This window comes from Pleurodeles waltl, chromosome 7, assembly GCF_031143425.1.
Source record: "Pleurodeles waltl isolate 20211129_DDA chromosome 7, aPleWal1.hap1.20221129, whole genome shotgun sequence".
Lineage (NCBI taxonomy): Eukaryota > Metazoa > Chordata > Amphibia > Caudata > Salamandridae > Pleurodeles > Pleurodeles waltl.
This window is the reverse complement of record NC_090446.1, coordinates 1,181,290,896-1,181,311,209: the sequence shown is the minus strand read 5'-3', so window position 1 is coordinate 1,181,311,209 and position 20,314 is coordinate 1,181,290,896.

Below are 20,314 nucleotides of genomic sequence, written 5' to 3'. Positions count from 1 at the left end.
GATGGCCAGCATCCTCCTCTTCCTCCTCTTCAGGCATTTGTGGCTCTGGTTCTAATAGGGGAATGTTCCTTCGTAAACAAATGTTGTGCAGGATGGCACAGGTTAAAATGATCTTGCAGACCATTTCTGGTGAGTATAAGAGGCTGCCTCCAGTGATGCTGAGGCACCTGAATCTAGACTTCAGGATGCCAAAGGTCCTCTCGACTATGGTGCATGTCCTCCTATGTGCCTCATTGTAGGCACGCTCTGCTGCAGTGCTTGGGTTGGCAAATGGGGTCATAATCCTTGGCTGGATCCCATACCTCTGATCAGCTGAAAGAGAAAATGATTGAGATCATGTTGATGTAGCTTGCCCTATTAATATCTCCTTGCATGACAGTAGTTCTCTTGTGTTGTCTGTGACTCATTTGTGTTTGTGTTATTGTGTTGATTCCTAGACTTCTAGGATGTACCATCAGCACTGGGTTGTTTCCTTGGCTGAACGAGTGTTTGGCTGCTGACCGGTTGTCAGCAGTATATTTTGAGAGTTGCAGTACAGTGTGTACTCCCTTGCATTGTGACTTGTGATACAGGTGTCCCTGTGTCTTCACTGGGGGTGAGATGATAGTTCCATACACAGAATCAATTCGACAGTGGTGGTAACATGTTTGCATCTATGTACCCTGTACATCCCATACATTTTGACATATGCAATAGATTAATTTAACCATCAGTGAGACGCTTACATTTTGCAAGGTGACAATTAGCCAGACTTCTCCGTATGATGTGATCATTGACGTCTTAACATTTGACTGTACACTAATTTCACATGTATGACAAGTTCACTGCAGACCTATTTCTCTGCCCTTGGCAAGTTGACTCAGGTTGTAACGTCTACCTAGACTACTGCACATGGTCTAGTTCAGCTGGCTAACTTGGTTGTGAGGTTGTCGTTTTGAGTTTCAGAAGGTCTGTATGGCAGTACATCTGTTGTGTGTGTGTTAATTTGTCACAATGCTTAAGTGTAGGAATGTGCACCTTCCATATAGTACCATCAAGATGTGTTCTTCACACAGTCCACTTGCCTCTTGGTAGTGGGCAATATGAGAGCAGGAGTGATGTGAGATATTGGTATGGCCTCACTGATTCCATGTGACCTTTATTGTAGTTATCATAATGCTATGTGAGTCACGGTGTTTGACCTGCAGCAAATTACATTCCACACCCCTTACACAGTACGTATTGGCTGGAAGGGTGTTTGATTGGGTGTTATTGATGTGTTATTGGAGTTTTATCTTCGCAGATGTAATGCCAGTTGGCACCATGTTTTTGTCATTGTGTTGTTTTACATTTTCCCCTTGTGTCTGTGGAGTGGCATCAGTTTTTATTTGTAACGTTACTTTGTCCCTAGGTGTGTCTCCCATTGGGTGAGGATATCAAACATGCCTAGCTGTGTCGCAACCTCAGTGTGTTCCTGTCCACATGTCGCTGTCGTGGTGTATGTGTTGTTTGTCCTAGAGGGTTGCTGTGCAGTATGTATATAAGTACGTTTCTGTACTTACCAACAAGTAGTCCATTTCCATATCGTCCATCCTGGAAGTGTTGATTAATTGTACAGTGACGGAAGATGAATGAATCATGTACACTCCCAGGATACTTTGCCACGATGTTGGTAATCAATCCCTGGTGATCCACAATGGCCTGCACATTGATGGAGTGTGCATGCTTCCTGTTGCGGTATAGATGTTCAGTTGCAGCAGGTGGCACAAGGCGTACCTGTGTGTAGTCAATGACACCAAGGACATATGGAAATCCATTAATGAGGTAAAACCCCTCTTTTGTCTCCTGCTGCTTCTGCTGTGAGTTGTGGAAGCAGATGTGGCGGGGTGTGAGTGTGATGATGGCATCCAGTACCTTGGGCAGGAAGGCGGAGAATGATGGCTGTGAGATCCCAGCAACCAGGGCGCCAGTGGTTTGAAAGGAGCCACTTGCCAACATGTGTAGTACAGCTAGCAGCTTGGTTTCTGGTGGGATGGTGCAGGGTGTCTGCAAGTTGGGTGTCAACTGTGGCTCAATGTTGCGCAGCAGCTGCTGAATGGCTTGCCAGTTGAACCTGTACCACTGGATGATGTCATGTTCCCTGAGGCTATGAAGCGTTGTCCTGGTGCGGAATATCCTCTCCTGCCTTCTGCGCTGCCTTTGGGGTCCCTGCTGGTGTTGTGGAAGCTGCTGTTGCTGGTCCTGTGCTCTGCGTCTGCGTGCACGCTGGATGAAAAGCACCTCCATGTCTTTTTTTTGGAGCTCTGCTGTTGCTTCTGTGCGTTTTCATTAAATACAGGTGCGTTTGCCCCATTTTAACGCTTGCCCTGACCCAGGTGTTAATTTTTTACGCAAATCGGGTTGTGCGTCATTTTCCGACTCCGACTCCCGGCCGTGCAGGATTTTTGCGCGATAGCATAAGTAAGGTGCACGGGTGTTTGTGTCATTTTTTGGACGGGAACGCCTACCTTGCATATCATTAACGCAAGGCGGTTTCCCGCATCCAGAAAATGACACACACAAGCGATTTTGACATCCGCAAGCTTGGGCATCAAAGTTTAAATATGGTGCATGGTTTGCGCCGAATGTGCGTCAAAATATTTGACGCACATTCGGCGCAAATGGACTATAAATATGCCCCTAAGGGTGTCCAAGATACCCCACCCCAAGACCCTGAAAAGTAGGAGTAAAGTTATCCTACTACCCCAGAAAGACAGTAAAGTCGAGATAGGGCATTCTGCAAAGACAACAACTGACTGCAAAGCACTGAAGAAGGATTCCTGGACCTGAGGACCTGCAAAGGAAGGGGACCAAGTCCAAGAGCCATGCAAGTGTCCAGGGGGGCAGGAGCCCACTGAGCCCTGGATGAAGGTGCAAAAGGGCTGCCTCTAGGTAGAAGAAGCCAAAGATTCTGCAACAATGCAAGGTGCCAGGAACTTCTCCTTTGGTGAGAGGATGTCCCACAGCGTGCTGGAGGATACAAAGTTGTTTCCATGCAGAAAGACTGCAAACAAGCCTTGCTAACTGCAAAAGTTGCAGTTAAAGATTTTGTGTGCTGCCAGGGCCCAAGAAGAACCAGGAGGTCGCCCCTTGGAGGAGGAGACAGAGGGGTTGCTCAGCAACACAGAGAGTCCACGCAGAAGCAGGCAGCACCCACAGAAACACCTGAACAGGCGTTGAGAATATCTGAGCATGGCCGTCATCTCAGCAAAACAAAAGAGGGTCCCACGAAGTGGGAGTCCAACTCAGCGAGTTGGGCAATGCAGGACAGAGTGCTAGGGACCTGGGCTATGGTGTGCATGAAGGAAGTATTGCAAAAGTGCAGAGAAGCAGTAGCAGCTGCAGTTCACGCTGTACACAGGATTACTGTCAGGCGTGGGGAGGCAAGCACTTACCTCCACCAAATTTGGACAGAAGGGCCACTGGAATGTCGTTGGACACTTGGATCCAGCTCAGGCATTCTAGGGACCACGCTTGTCAAGATGAGAGGGGACCCAGAGGACTGGTGATGCAGTAGTTTTGTGCCTGCGTTGGCAGGGGGAAGATTCCGTCGACCCACTGGAGATTTCTTCTTGGCTTCCAGTGCAGGGTGAAGGCAGACAGCCCTCAGAGCATGCACCACCAGGAAACAGTCAAGAAAGCCAGCAGGATGAAGTGCTACATTGTTGCTGGTAGTCTTCTTGCTACTTTGTTGCGTTTTTGCAGCCGTCCTGGAGCAGTCAACGGTCGATCCTTGGCAGAAGTCAAAGAGAGAAGTGCAGAGGAACTCAGGTGAGCTCCTGCATTCGTTATCTGATGAGAAACCCACAGGAGAGACCCTAAATAGCCCTCAGAGAAGGATTGGCTACATAGAAAGGTAAGCACCTATCAGGAGGGGTCTCTGACATCACCTGTTGGCACTGGCCACGCAGAGTTGTCCATTGTGCCCTCACACCTCTGCATCCAAGATGACAGAGGTCTGGGACACACTGGAGGAGCTCTGGGCACCTCCCCTTGGGAGGTGCTGGTCAGGGGAGTGGTCACTCCCCTTTTCTTTGTCCAATTTTGCGCCAGAGCAGGGCTGGGGGGATCCCTGAAACGGTGTAGACTGGCTTATGCAAGGAGGGCACCATCTGTGCCCTTCAAAGCATTTCCAGAGGCCAGGAGAGGCTACTCCTCTCAGGCCCTTAACACCTATTTCCAAAGGGTGAGGGTGTAACACACTCTCTCAGAGGAAATCTCTTGTTCTGCCTTCCTGGGACTGGGCTGCCCAGGCCCCAGAGGGGGGCAGAAACCTGTCTGTCGGTTGGCAGTAGCAATAGCTGCAGAGAAAACCCAGGAGAGTTAGTTTGGCAGAACCCAGGCTCTATGCTGGAGCCCTGGGGATGCATGGAATTGTCCCCCCAATACCAGAATGGTATTGGGGTGACAATTCCATGATCCTAGACATGTTACATGCCCATGTTCGGAGTTACCATGGTGACTGCTACTGGGCCGGTGGACTGGGTAGCTGAGGTGCTTGGCTGGGTTTTAGCCACCCTGGCCAGACGTGAAGGATGGTGGCAGGGGTAGGGAAGAGGTCAATGGTGGAGAGGAAAAGCTTCTTAGGGACAATGGGGTGGGAAGAGGGAGAGGGTCTGGGAGTGGAGGCAGAGGGAGTGGTTGTAGGAGGTGTCTGCTGTGTTTGGGTACAGGTGCATGGGTTGGGTGCTGCTGTCAGGTTGATGGCTGTTGGATGTCTGAGTGCTCGCATTTGTGTACTTTGGGAGGAGGGGGCACAGACACAGTGGGAGAGGACACAGGGGACATGTGCATGGATGTTGGGGTGGTGACTGCCAGTGAGGTGTGTGTTCTGATAGGTATGCTGGTGATGGAGGTAGTGGATGAGGATGTAGTGCATGCAGGTGTGAGTGTTGATGCAACTGGGAGGGAGGTGGAGGACGAGGAGGAGGAGGCCACAATGGAGGCAATGGATGTTGGTATATCTGCATTTGGATGGTGTTGGTGTGAGTGCCTGTGGGATGAAGTGTGGTGCCTGTGTTTGCCTGTGCCACCCTTGTGTGTTGTCCTGTGTGCATGCTCATCTGCCTGCCTGACACATCCCCCACCCAGATACCACCCCACCATACGTAAATTATAATGATGGGAACTGTACTCAACCCCTTGTGGCTGCTGTGATGCCCTCAAACTCCCATCCAGCTCCGGATAGGCCACTGCCAGTATGTGGAACATCAGGGGGGTCAGGGTTCGACGGGCACACCTTCCTCTTTGGGAGGCCATCCCCAGCTGGGCCTCTGCCATCTTCCATACTCAGCATCTCAGGTTCTCCCACCGTTTCCGACAGTGGGTGCTCTGCCTGCCGTAGACCCCCAGGCTCCGCCCGTCCTTGGCGATGGCACGCCATATACCCTTTTTTTGATGGGCGCTGACCTGCAGAGGAAATATACACAGGGAAAGGTATTAGTTAGACCGTCCTGGCTGTTACACTCATGGCCCATCATAGCCCTTCCCATCCCCTTTCGCACAGACATGGCCCAGCATACATGCAGCACGCTGCCCAGGGCCCATCCACCAACCCCCCCACACCAGCGCTTCACACACAGCACTCCATGCATTCATGCCCCATGCATCGTAGTCACAGGGTACTCACCTGTTGGTCTGGAGGCTTATACAGCAGCCCCTACTGGGGTAGGACCCCATCCACTAGTCTCTCCAACTCCGCCGAGGTGAAGGCAGGGGCCCTTTCCCAAGTCACAGGGGCCATGGTAGGTTCCAGACACAGGTCACAGCAGCACATGCAGTGTAGGTCCTCTCATGTTAAAGGTCAGGTAGCAAGTGAGTGAACAGATAGAAAATGGAGGAGACATCCATGGCGGTGCATACCGTCACTGCCGGCATACATCGCTATTGGGCACTGTGCCCTATAGGGCCCAATGTTATCCAATGAGTCGTTGCACAGCGGATCCCGACTGCCTCCCTCAACGGCATACAACGTCAGCGGAATTACCTCACTTCCACCTGTCCCTCCATACAGGACAGGCAGATGCCATTTCAGGGGTGGGGGCGGTCAGTGCATAGATCATAACTGCGTCATAGATCACAATTGTACATACAGGACATATGCCACTAATACATTTAAAATTCACATCACGCATTGAACTGTAGTGGCTACAATGTACAGTTTATGACCGGCTCCTCACTCTTTTGCCCCATAGATTGCAAACTCTGCAGATGAATAGGAGATGGAGACATACCCCCGTCTGCAGACCCCTGGTGGACTTGGCAACAATCGAGGACAGGCACATTATCCTCACCTGTAGACTTGACAGGGCGACAATCACAGAGCTGTGTGCCCAATTAGAGCCTGACCTGATATCTGATATCCGTCGGCCCAATGGGATCCACTCTCTTGTGCAAGTCCTATCTGTGCTCCATTTCTTGGCAACTGGTTCATTTCAAGTGAAAGTGGGCTTGGCAGCAGGAATGTCACAGCCAATGCTCTCAATTGTGCTGACAAGAGTGCTGTCTGTTCTGATTAAACACATGTGCAGCTACATTGTTTTCCCCCAGGTGGAGGATTTGCCCATGGTGAAGGCTGACTTCTATGCAATGGGACATATCCCCAACCTAATGGGGGCAATTGATGGAACACATATTACATTTGTTCCCCCCGCATCCTCCCCCCCGGCAAAATGAACAGATCTTCAGAATTGGAAAAAGTTTTCACTCTATGAAAGTGCAGATGGTGTGTTTAGAGGACCAGTACATCTCCCATGTCAATGCTAAGTATCCTGGGTCGGTGCATGATGCCTTTATCCTGAGGAATAGCAGCATCCCAAATGTGATGGGCCAACTACAGAGGCACAGGGTGTGACTAATATGTGATCCCTGGTTCTGGTTCCTACCCAGTGGATGTTGATGTATGCGTATGGTGTGGGCCATAAGGGATAGTGCGTGGCTAACAGTTGTCCAACAATGTTTGAAGGGGACTCAGGTTACCCCACCCTATCATGCTACTGATCCCTGTAGGAATCCCAGGACAAGGGCTGAGGAACGTTACAATGAGGCACATGGGCGAACAAGAAGGATCATTGAACGTACAATTGGCTTCCTGAAGGCCAGGTTTCGGTGCCTCCATCTGACTGGTGGATCCCTGTGCTACTCACCCAAGATAGTCTGCCAGACAATCGTGGCATACTGCATGATGCATAACCTTGCCTTGAGACGCTATGTGCCTTTTCTTCAGGAGGAGGAGGCTGGAGATGGCCGTGTGGAAGCAGTGGATCCTGTGGACAGTGAACATGAGAAGGCAGAGGATGAGGATGAAGACAACAGAACTGCAGTGATCAGACAATACTTCCAATGACACACAGGCAGGACAGTGTAACTTCACATTTCATTGTCAGTTTTTTTGTTTCACATTGTCACTGGCAGGCTGTGATTTCCCACTTCTAAGGCCACTCACTGTACCCTCTGGCAACTCATTTGTTGATGTTGGTGCCCTACTATCGCTCCTGGTGTATTGACTGCAGCCAACGACAGGCCTTTCCTATGTAAATATTTCTGTACAGTTGAATTGCAATTTTTAAACCTTGTTAAACGAATACATACTTCAATCATTTGACATACTCTGTACCTGTATTTTTCAAAGTGTGTTTATTGCAGTGCTATGAAGAAAAGAGAGAAGTGCAATGGCCTGGGGTGACGATTGAGGAAAGTCCAGGGTATAGTTCCAGTCTATTTGTAGCACAGGTGCATTGCCCAAGGTGGCATAGGAAGAGGAGCAAGGTGGGCAGGGTGACAGAGTGGGACACAAGGGCGACAATCAGGAGAGTCTCATTTCCTGGTGGGGGTCTTGGCAATAGTCTCTGGCTTCTGCCTGGATTGCAGGGAACTTTTGCGAGGTGGTTCTCCTTCTGCAGGGGGAGGGGTGCTGGTAGCCTGTTGGTCCTGTGGCAGGGCCTCCTGTCCACTAGCAGCAGCGGAGATGGAGGGCTGTTCAGTAGTCGGACTAGTGGCAGGGGCCCGCTGGTGTGACACTGCCTCCCTCATAATTTTGGCCATGTCTGCCAGCACCCCTGCAATGAAGATCAGGGTGTTGTTAATGGCCATCAAGTCCTCCATGATCCCCAGATACAGTCCCTCCTGCAGCCGTCTGTTTTCCTGCACGATGTCCAGGATCTGGCCCAGCGTATCCTGGGAATGTTGGTATGCTCCCAGGATCTTGATGAGTGCCTCCTGGAGGGTCGATTCCCTGGGCCTGCCCTCCCCCTGGCACACAGCAATCCTCCTAGCTTCCCTGTTGTCCTGTGCCTCTGTCCCTTAAATGGTGTGCTCACTGCCACTGACCCCAGGTCCGTAATTTTCTTGGGTTTGTGGTGTGCCCTGGGGTCCCTGTAGTGGTTGAAACACTGCCGATTGACGTGTCCTGGGGACAGAGGTATGGGCACGCTGGGTGGGTGTTGTGGTGGTGTTTCCTGAGGGGGAAGGCTCTGTGGTGGTGTGTGACTGTGGCTGGGTAACCTACTGTCTGGAGGTCCCTGATGGGCCAGGTTGGACATCCAGATCTAGGCGAGCAGAGTCACTGTCATCACTGTGGGCCTCTTCTGTGGGGGGACTGGCTAGTGCTGGCACCTCTTCTCTGGTGACATTGGCTGGGATACCTGTGGGGATATAAATGCAGTGTTATTGTTTATGGGTGTGACATATTGTGCATGGGTGGGTTGCCCTCTATGGTTGTTATTCCCCTGGCAGCCTTACCTTGTGTGAGTTGTTATGTGGTGGGCTAGCTGATTCCCTCTAGTGTGCATGCTTTAGCTATAGGTGTCCATGTAGGTATGTGAGTGGTATCCATGCATGGTGTATGGCTTGCAGAGCTTGGCTTTGGGATGAGTGGGTTGTGATGGTGGGGTGTGTGAGAGGTGGTGGAGTGATGGGAGTGAGGGCAAGGGTGGGGGTATGTGATGGCATGAAGGTAGGGGGGTGAAAGTAGTAAAGAGTTGACTTACCAGTGTCCAGTCCTCATCCTACTCCTGCCAGTCCCTCAGGATGCATGATTGCCAAGACTTGCTCCTCCCATGTTGTTAGTTGTGGGGGAGGAAGTGGGGGTCCAACGCAAATCCTCTGTACTGCAAGTTGGTGTCTTGCTGCAATGGAACGTACCCTCCCCCGTGGGTCGTTCCACCTCTTCCTGATGTCATCCCTTGTTCTTGGGTGCTGTCCCATGGCATTGACCCTGTCCACGATCCTCTGCCATAGCTCCATCTTCCTAGCAATGGATATCTGCTGCACTTGTGCTTCAAATAGCTGTGGCTCTACCCGAATGATTTCCTCCACCATGACCCTTAGCTCCTCCTCAGAGAATCTGGGGTATTGTTGTGGCGCCATGGTGTAGGAGGCTGGCCTGGCTTATAGTGGGTACCTTGTGGTACTTACACCTTGTGCCAGATCCAGTTCTCCCTTATAAGTAGATTAGAAGGGTTCTAGCAGCTTAGGCTGATAGAGGTAGCTATAGCAGAGCAGCTTATGCTGAGCTAGGAGACATGCAAAGCTCCTACCATACCACTTATATCATATAGCACTATATCACAAGAAAACACAATACTCAGAGTTACTCAAAATAAAGGTACTTTATTTTAGTGACAATATGCCAAAAGTATCTCAGAGGATATACTCCCTTAGGAGGTAAGTAATATACACAAAATATACACACAAACCAAAATCAGCTAAGTAAACAGTTAGAGAAGTAGTGCAAACACTGCAGAACACAATAGAATGCAATAGGAGACAATAGGCCTAGGGGCAACACAAACCATATACTCCAAAAGTGGAATGCGAACCACAAATGGACCCCAGGCCTAGTGTAGTGTGTAGAGGGTCACTGGGAGTGTAAGAAAACAATAAGGGTGTCCAAGATACCCCACCCCAAGACCCTGAAACGTAGGAGTAAAGTTACCCTACCACCCCAGAAAGACAGTAAAGTCGAGATAGGTGATTCTGCAAAGACAGCAAATGACTGCAAAGCACTGAAGACGGATTCCTGAACCTGAGGACCTGCAAAGGAAGGGGACCAAGTCCAAGAGTCATGCAAGTGTCCGGGGGGGCAGGAGCCCACTAAACTCCGGATGAAGGTACAAAATGGCTGCCTCTGGGTGGAAGAACCCAAAGATTCTGCAAAAACAGAAGGTGCCATGAACTTCTCCTTTGGTCAGAAGATGTCCCACGGCGAGCTGGAGGATGCAGAGTTGTTTCCACGCAGAAAGACCGCAAATAAGCCTTGCTAGCGACAAGAGTAGCAGTTGAAGGTTTTGGGTGCTGCCAGGGCCCAGGAAGGACCAGGAGGTCGCCCCATGGAGGAGGAGACAGAGGGGGCACTCAGCAACAGAGAGAGCCCACACAGAAGCAGGCAGCACCCACAGAAGCACCTGAACAGGCATTCAGAAGATCTGAGCACAACGGTCGACTCAGCACAACAATAGAGGGTCCCACGAAGTCGGAGTCCAACTCAGCTTTGGGCAATGCAGAACGGAGTGCTGGGAATGGAGTGCTAAGGGACCTGGGCTAGGCTGTGCACAAAAGAAGTCTTGCAAAAGTGCACAGAAGCCCTAGCAGCTGCAGTTCACGCAGCACACAGGATTATTGTCTGGCATGGGGAGGCAAGGACTTACCTCAACCAAATTTGGACAGAAGGGCCACTGTGCTGTCAGGGACACTTTGATCCAGCTCCTGTGTTCCAGCGACCAGGCTCATCAAGATGAGAGGGGACCCAGAGGACCGGTGATACAGACATTTGGTGCCTGTGTTGGCAGGGGGAAGATTCGGTTGACCCACTGGAGATTTCTTCTTAGCTTCCAGTGCGTGGTGAAGGCAGACAGCCCTCAGAGCATGCACCACCAGGAAACAGTCGAGAAAGCCAGCAGGATGAGGTGCTACAATGTTGCTGGTAGTCTTCTTGCTACTTTGTTGTGGTTTTGCAGGCGTCCTGGAGCAGTCAGCGGTCGATCCTTGGCAGAAGTCGAAGAGGGAAGTGCAGAGGAACTCTGGTGAGCTCTTGCATTCATTATCTAAAGAGAAACTCACAGGAGAGACCCTAAATAGCCCTCAGAGGAGGATTGGCTACATAGAAAGGTAAGCACCTATCAGGAGGGGTCTCTGACATCACCTGTTGGCACTGGCCACGCAGAGGTGTCCATTGTGCCCTCACACCTCTGCATCCAAGATGGCAGAGGTCTGGGACACACTGGAGGAGCTCTGGGCACCTCCACTTGGGAGGTGCTGGTCAGGGGAGTGGTCACTCCCCTTTCCTTTGTCCAGTTTCGCCCCAGAGGAGGGCTAGGGGGATCCCTGAACCGGTGTAGACTGGTGTTAGGCCTGACAGCCTTAGGGTGGTAACCCCTAACTTTTTGCCTGCCTCCCTCCACTTTTTGGACACTGTTTGTGCTGGCTTTTAGACTCTGCGCACTTTATCACTGCTAACCAGTGCAAAAGTGCATATGCTCTCTCCCTTTAAACATGGTAACATTGGATCATGCCTGATTGGACTATTTAATTTGCTTATAAGTCCCTAGTAATGTGCACTATATGTGCCTAGGGCCTGTAGATTAAATGCTACTAGTGGGCCCACAGCACTTAAGTCGCCCCTTTACCTTGTCTCAGGCCTGCCATTGCAAGGCCTGTGTGTGCAGTTTCACTGTCACCTCGACTTGGCATTTAAAAGTACTTGCCAAGCCTAAACCATCCCTTTCTCCACATATAAGTCACCTCTAATGTGTGCCCTAGGTGTAACCCCTAGAGCATTGTGCTGTGTGGGTGAAAGGCAGCACATGTACATGTGTAGTTTAGATGTCCTGTTAGTGTAAAACTCCTAAATTCGTTTTTGCACTACTGTGAAGCCTGCTCCCTTCATAGGCTAACATTGGGGCTGCCCTCATAAAGTATTGAAGTGGTAGCTGCTTATCTGAAAGGAGTAGGAAGGTCATATTAAGTATGGCCAGAATGGTAATACCAAGTTGTAGGAAAGTACCATCTTGCCTGGCATGTTACCCCCATTTTTCACTGTATATATGTTGTTTTAGTTGTATGTGTCACTGGGACCCTGGTAACCCAGGGCCCCAGTGCTCATAAGTGTGCCTGAATGTGTTACCTGTGTAGTGACTAACTGTCTCACTGAGGCTCTGCTAATCAGAACCTCAGTGGTTATGCTCTCTCATTTCTTTCCAAATTGTCACTAACAGGCTAGTGACCATTTTTACCAATTTACATTGGCTTACTGGAACACCCTTATAATTCCCTAGTATATGGTACTGAGGTACCCAGGGTATTGGGGTTCCAGGAGATCCCTATGGGCTGCAGCATTTCTTTTGCCACCCATAGGGAGCTCTGACAATTCTTACACAGGCCTGCCACTGCAGCCTGAGTGAAATAACGTCCACGTTATTTCACAGCCATTTTACACTGCACTTAAGTAACTTATAAGTCACCTATATGTCTAACCTTTACCTGGTAAAGGTTAGATGCAAAGTTACTTAGTGTGAGGGCAACCTGCCACTAGCCAAGGTGCCCTCACATTGTTCAGAGCCAATTCCCTGAACTTTGTGAGTGCGGGGACACCATTACACGCGTGCACTACATATAGGTCACTACCTATATGTAGCTTCACAATGGTAACTCCGAATATGGCCATGTAACATGTCTATGATCATGGAATTGCCCCCTCTATGCCATCCTGGCATAGTTGGCACAATCCCATGATCCCAGTGGTCTGTAGCACAGACCCTGGTACTGCCAAACTGCCCTTCCTGGGGTTTCACTGCAGCTGCTGCTGCTGCCAACCCCTCAGACAGGCATCTGCCCTCCTGGGGTCCAGCCAGGCCTGGCCCAGGATGGCAGAACAAAGAACTTCCTCTGAGAGAGGGTGTGACACCCTCTCCCTTTGGAAAATGGTGTGAAGGCAGGGGATGAGTAGCCTCCCCCAGCCTCTGGAAATGCTTTCTTGGGCACAGATGTGCCCAATTCTGCATAAGCCAGTCTACACCGGTTCAGGGACCCCTTAGCCCCTGCTCTGGCGCGAAACTGGACAAAGGAAAGGGGAGTGACCACTCCCCTGACCTGCACCTCCCCTGGGAGGTGTCCAGAGCTCCTCCAGTGTGCTCCAGACCTCTGCCATCTTGGAAACAGAGGTGCTGCTGGCACACTGGACTGCTCTGAGTGGCCAGTGCCACCAGGTGACGTCAGAGACTCCTGCTGATAGGCTCCTTCAGGTGTTAGTAGCCTATCCTCTCTCCTAGGTAGCCAAACCCTCTTTTCTGGCTATTTAGGGTCTCTGTCTCTGGGGAAACTTTAGATAACGAATGCAAGAGCTCATCCGAGTTCCTCTGCATCTCTCTTTTCACCTTCTGATAAGGAATCGACTGCTGACCGCGCTGGAAGCCTGCAAACCTGCAACATAGTAGCAAAGACGACTACTGCAACTCTGTAACGCTGATCCTGCCGCCTTCTCGACTGTTTTCCTGCTTGTGCATGCTGTGGGGGTAGTCTGCCTCCTCTCTGCACCAGAAGCTCCGAAGAAATCTCCCGTGGGTCGACGGAATCTTCCCCCTGCAACCGCAGGCACCAAAAAGCTGCATTACCGGTCCCTTGGGTCTCCTCTCAGCACAACGAGCGAGGTCCCTCGAATCCAGCGACTCTGTCCAAGTGGCCCCCACAGTCCAGTGACTCTTCAGCCCAAGTTTGGTGGAGGTAAGTCCTTGCCTCACCTCGCTGGGCTGCATTGCTGGGAACCGCGACTTTGCAGCTACTCCGGCCACTGTGCACTTCCGGTGGAAATCCTTTGTGCACAGCCAAGCCTGGGTCCACGGCACTCTAACCTGCATTGCACGACTTTCTAAGTTGGTCTCTGGCGACGTGGGACTCCTTTGTGCAACTTCGGTGAGCACCGTTTCACGCATCCTTGTAGTGCCTGTTTCTGGCACTTCTCCGGATGCTACCTGCTTCAGTGAGGGCTCTTTGTCTTGCTCGACGTCCCCTCTCTCTTCAGGTCCAATTTGCGACCTCCTGGTCCCTCCTGGGCCCCGGCAGCATCCAAAAAAGCCAAATGCACGATTTGCAATTAGCAAGGCTTGTTGGTGTCCTTTCAGCGGGAAAACACTTCTGCACGACTTTTCAAGGCGAGATGGATCGGTCCACCAAAGGGGAAGTCTCTAGCCCTTTTTGTTCTTGCAGAAACCTCAGCTTCTTCTGTCCAGTAGAAGCTTCTTTGCACCCGCAGCTGGCATTTCCTGGGCATCTGCCCATCTCCGACTTGCTTGTGACTTTTGGACTTGGTCCCCTTGTTCCACAGGTACCCTAGATTGGAAATCCACAGTTGTTGCATTGCTGGTTTGTGTCTTTCCTGCATTATTCCTCTAACACGACTTCTTTGTCCTTAGGGGAACTTTAGTGCACTTTGCACTCACTTTTCAGGGTCTTGGGGAGGGTTATTTTTCTAACTCTCACTATTTTCTAATAGTCCCAGCGACCCTCTACAAGGTCACATAGGTTTGGGGTTCATTCGTGGTTCGCATTCCACTTTTGGAGTATATGGTTTGTGTTGCCCCTATCCCTATGTTTCCCCATTGCATCCTATTGTAACTATACATTGTTTGCACTGTTTTCTAAGACTATACTGCATATTTTTGCTATTGTGTATATATATCTTGTGTATATTTCCTATCCTCTCACTGAGGGTACACTCTAAGATACTTTGGCATATTGTCATAAAAATAAAGTACCTTTATTTTTAGTATAACTGTGTATTGTGTTTTCTTATGATATTGTTCATATGACACTAAGTGGTACTGTAGTAGCTTCACACGTCTCCTAGTTCAGCCTAAGCTGCTCTGCTAAGCTACCATTATCTATCAGCCTAAGCTGCTAGACACCCTATACACTAATAAGGGATAACTGGGCCTGGTGCAAGGTGCAAGTACCCCTTGGTACTCACTACAAGCCAGTCCAGCCTCCTACACAAGTCTTGCTGACTGGTGAAGTTGGACTTAATATTACTATTCTAGAAATGCCACTTTTGGAAACTGAGCATTTCTTTGCACTTAAATCTTTCTGTGCCTTACAATCCACGTCTGGCTGGGCTTAGTTGACAGCTCCTTGTGCATTCACTCAGACACACCCCAAACACACGGTACTCAGCCTCACTTGCATACATCTGCATTTTGAATGGGTCTTCCTGGGCTGGGAGGGTGGAGGGCCTGCTCTCACACAAAGGACTGCCACCCCCCCTACTGGGACACTGGCAGAAAGGATTGAACTGAAAGGGGACCTGGTGCACTTCTTAGCCACTCTTTGAATCTCCCCCACCTCAAAGGCACATGTGGGTATAAAACAGGGCCTCTGCCCTACCTCATCAGACACTTGCTGGAGAAGAAACCTGAACCAGAACCTGCATCCTGCCAAGAAGAACTGCCTGGCTGCCTAAAGGACTCACCTGACTGCTTTCTACAAAGGACTGCTGCCTTGCTGTTGCCCTGCTGCCTTGCTGAACTTTTGCCTTGCTGCTGAAGTGCTCTCCGAGGGCTTGGATAGAGCTTGCCTCCTGTTCCCTGAAGTCTCAGGACCAAAAAGACTTCTCTTTTTCATTTGGACGGCAAACAATTCGACGCACAGTTTGCTCCGCAGTGAAAAATTCACTGCACGCCGATCTGGAATGACGCCGCTCGACGCAACGCCTGCGGTGCAACCGAAACTTCAACGCACGGCCTCGTCTGGACAGACGCCGCCCGACTCCAGAAAGGAAATCGACGCGACGCCTGCCGTGAGGGAGAAGATTCCACGCACACCCCACCGGAACGACGCACAGCCAGAAAACAAGCCTAGGATTCCACGCACAGACCCTGGGACATCTGGTAATCCCGCGAACCACAGAAAGAGACTGTCCGCGAGCAGGAAAACAACGCCCGACATCGCGTGAAAAATAACGACGCAAGTCAGTGTGTGCTGGGGAGAAATCGACGCACACACCATTTTTTCACGTATCTCTTCTTCTGCAGCCCCTTTGCGGAGATTTTCCACTTTAAACCATGTACTTTGTGCTTGAAAGAGACTTTGTTTGCTTTTTAAAGACTTAAGACACTTTGGCGGTCATTCTGACCCTGGCGGTCAAAGACCGCCAGGGCGGAGGACCGCGGGAGCACCGCCGACAGGCCGGCGGTGCTCCAATGGGGATTCCGACCGCGGCGGTAAAGCCGCGGTCGGACCGGCACCACTGGCGGGCTCCCGCCAGTGTACCGCCGCCCCATTGAATCCTCCAAGGCGGCGCAGCTTGCTGCGCCGCCGAGGGGATTCCGACCCCCCCTACCGCCATCCAGATCCCGGCGGTCCGACCGCCGGGATCCGGATGGCGGTAGGGGGGGTCGCGGGGCCCCTGGGGGCCCCTGCAGTGCCCATGCCACTGGCATGGGCATTGCAGGGGCCCCCGTAAGAGGGCCCCTACATGTATTTCACTGTCTGCTGCGCAGACAGTGAAATACGCGACGGGTGCAACTGCACCAGTCGCACAGCTTCCACTCCGCCGGCTCGATTCCGAGCCGGCTTCATCGTGGAAGCCTCTTTCCCGCTGGGCTGGCGGGCGGTCTGAAGGGGACCGCCCGCCAGCCCAGCGGGAAAGTCAGAATTACCGCCGCGGTCTTTCGACCGCGGAACGGTAACCTGACGGCGGGACTTTGGCGGGCTGCCTCCGCCGCCCGCCAAGGTCAGAATGAGGGCCTTTATATCACTTTTCAGTGATATCTCTACAATTTCACATTGCATCTTTATTCGTTTTGACCTGCAATTATCCAGATAAATATTATATATTTTTCTAAACACTGTGTGGTGTATTTTTGTCGTGCTATATTGTGTTATTGTATGATTTATTGCACAAATACTTTACACATTGCCTTCTAAGTTAAGCCTGACTGCTCGTGCCAAGCTACCAGAGGGTGGGCACAGGATAATTTGGATTGTGTGTGACCTACCCTGACTTGAGTGAGGGTTCTTGCTTGGACAGAGGGTAACCTGACTGCCAACCAAAAACCCCATTTCTAACAACTGGCTTGTGCAAGGAGGGCACCATCTGTGCCCTTCAAAGCATTTCCAGAGGCCAGGAGAGGCTACTCCTCTCAGGCCCTTCACACCTCACAAACTTTGCCCCTGGGTAATGCGAGAACCATCAGGAAGAGGCTGAAAACCCCTTCCTGAACTCTTTGTATTGGGAAACCTAAAACCCCATCCCCACCCACAAGCCTACCAATCAATCCTTTCCTGCCTATGTCATAAAGCTCTCAGGAAACCTCCAGGGGAAAGAATAGGCTGGCCCTGTACTTCCCTGGTAACCCTGCATGTTTGCCTGCATTTCTGGTTCCAAAGGCTCAAATTGTGACGGTCCAGTGACACTGGGCATCGACGTAATAGCATCAGAGGTGCAGCCTGTTGTGCTGCTTTTACCAAATTTCCATCTGTGACCCTGATCCACTTCGGCTTGGTTACCCTCACTCCCCGTGCTTTGCCTTCTATTTTCACCTGACTGACACTCAAGTATGTGGGACTCCAGTGGTAAATAACCTCATCTTCGTAGATTATGGGGGTCATTCCGACCCCGGCGGGCGGAGACCGCCAGAAGACCGCACCGCGGTCGAATGACCGCGGCGGTCATTCTGACTTTCCCGCTGGGCGGGCGGGCGACCGCCAAAAGGCCGCCCGCCCAGCGGGAAAGCCCCAGCAACGATGAAGCCAGCTCCGAATGGAGCCGGCGGAGTTGCTGGTGTGCGACGGGTGCAGTGGCACCCGTCGCGATTTTCAGTGTCTGCTAGGCAGACACTGAAAATCATTATGGGGCCCTGTTAGGGGGCCCCTGCACTGCCCATGCCTATGGCATGGGCAGTGCAGGGGCCCCCAGGGGCCCCACGACACCTGTTCCCGCCATCCTGTTCCTGGCGGTTTTTACCGCCAGGACCAGGATGGCGGGAAGGGGGTCGGAATCCCCATGGCGGTGCTGTGAGCAGCGCCGCCATGGAGGATTCTTTGGGGCAGGGGTAAACCGGCGGTAAACCGCCAGTTGCCCTTTTCTGACCGTGGCTTTACCGCCGCGGTCAGAATTGCCCATGAAGCACCGCCAGCCTGTTGGCGGTGCTTCCGCGGCACTCTGCCCTGGCGGTTTTCAGAATGACCGCCTATATCTTTTTGAGGGTGGGGGAGTTGGAGGGGTCTGCTCCTTTTGTGCTTTTTTCTCTTTCAATACAAAAATAAGATTTCAGAGTTATATACGAGTGGGTGAGCCGAAAGCCATTGTCATTAAAGGAAATGATTTTGCACAAAAGCAGACTAGCGGCTCCATAGTTACTAACAGCCGAAGCTTGCAAAGCCTGTTGGTAATGGAGCAGAAATGTAGAATTACAGCGTCCTGTCGTGCCAGCTGCTGCTTATTCACCACAAAGCTCTGCCGCAATCTTTCTCTGCAATCATAGACGCCTTAGCTCCGCGGACACGGACAATTCAGCTTCCCTGCGCGTCACCTCAGGAAATTGCTTCAGACTGCGAAAAGCAAAAGCACCTTTCCCAGGACTCATTTTCCTGACAGGGCACGTGGTGATGTTTGTTGAAAGAGGCGACAAGCCATCGATAAAGTGTGTCACCGGTACAAGGAGGTGTTGTGTGAGTTATAGTCGCTCTCAGCGGCAGCCCCAGCTTCTCGAGCATGCGGCAGTTGTGGCTGACAAGTAAAACTGACGAATTACATCGCATAAAGTCCAATTTCAGGTCTATGGAGGATGCACTTAAAAGAACAAATGTGCTTTCGAAGAGAACTGGGGCTGTCAGAAATCACTTAGCCATTTAAAAACGCGAGCTGGTGCTCCAGACCACAAAAATACAACCCCCTTCAAATCAAAGTAGAAGTTAGAGATGTTTCTTATTATAGCTCTCAGCTTAAAATAACTCTTCTACATTTTATTTGGTGTCCCATACCACGCGGCTTTCATCTGTTTATCTGTCTGTCTGTCTATCTAGGGAACTGCTGCTCGTGGGTATCGATGCGCTAGCTCCTGAGGAATAAACACCGATCTGATAGAAGAGAGAAAACAGTAGAAAGGATGTGCTTTTGCAGCTCTATGAACATTTAGGGGCATATTTATACTCCGTTTGCGCAGGAATTCCGTCGTTTTTTTTGACGCAATTTCGACGCAAAACTAACTCCATATTTATACTTTGGCGTTAGACGCGTCTAGCGCCAAAGTCCATGGAGTTAGCGTCATTTTTTAGCGTGGACACCTACTTTGCGTTAATTATATGCAAGGTAGGCGTTCCCGTCTAAAAAATCGACTCCGAGGCATGTGCGTCGGATTTATACTCCCGGGCAAAAATTACGCCCGGGAGTGGGCGGGTCAAAAAAAATTACATACGGCCGCTTTTGCGCCGTTTTTTAGCGCCTGCAAAAGGCAGGCGTTAAGTGACCTGGGGGCCCTGAAGGAGCCCAGAGGTGCCCTCCCATGCCCCCAGGGACTCCCCCTGTCACCCTTGCCCACCCCAGGAGGACACCCAAGGCTGGAGGGACCCATCCCAGGGACATTAAGGTAAGTTCAGGTAAGTGTTTTTAAAAAAAAAAAATTGTGGCATAGGGGGGCCTGATTTGTGCCCCCCTACATGCCACTATGCCCAATGACCATGCCCAGGGGACAGAAGTCCCCTGGGCATGGCCATTGGGCAAGGGGGCATGACTTCTGTCTTTGCTAAGACAGGAGTCATTTCTATGGGGGTTGGGAGTGAAAAAAAATGGCGCAAATCGGGTTGAGGCGAAAAAATTGCCTCAACCTGACTTGCCCCATTTCTTGACGCCCAAGCCCCATATCCCCCTACGCCGGCGCTGCCTGGTGTACGTCGTTTTTTTTAACGCACACCAGGCAGCGCCAGCGGCTAACGCCGGCTAACGTCATTCAATAAATACGGCGCCCGCATGGCGCTTCAGAATGGCGTTAGCCGGCGCTAATTTTTTTGACGCAAAACTGCATTAGCGCAGTTTGGCGTCAAAAAGTATAAATATGGGCCTTAGATGGTGAACTTTAAGATGGCGTTCCAGGGCTTGATCATTCCACATCGAAGATCGAAGACTTTCCTTCCATTACAGTGGGTCGTCTAGACCTGACAACCTTAAGGAGGCATGTCATGCCAGATCTTTAGAAATCTCAACAAGACACTGGGAGCCAAAAGATTTGTGGTAAAATTGGCCCAGTCTTGCCGCACGAAAGTTGAACAGTACACACGATTTTAAAATAAATTAACTGATTGGCAGGTG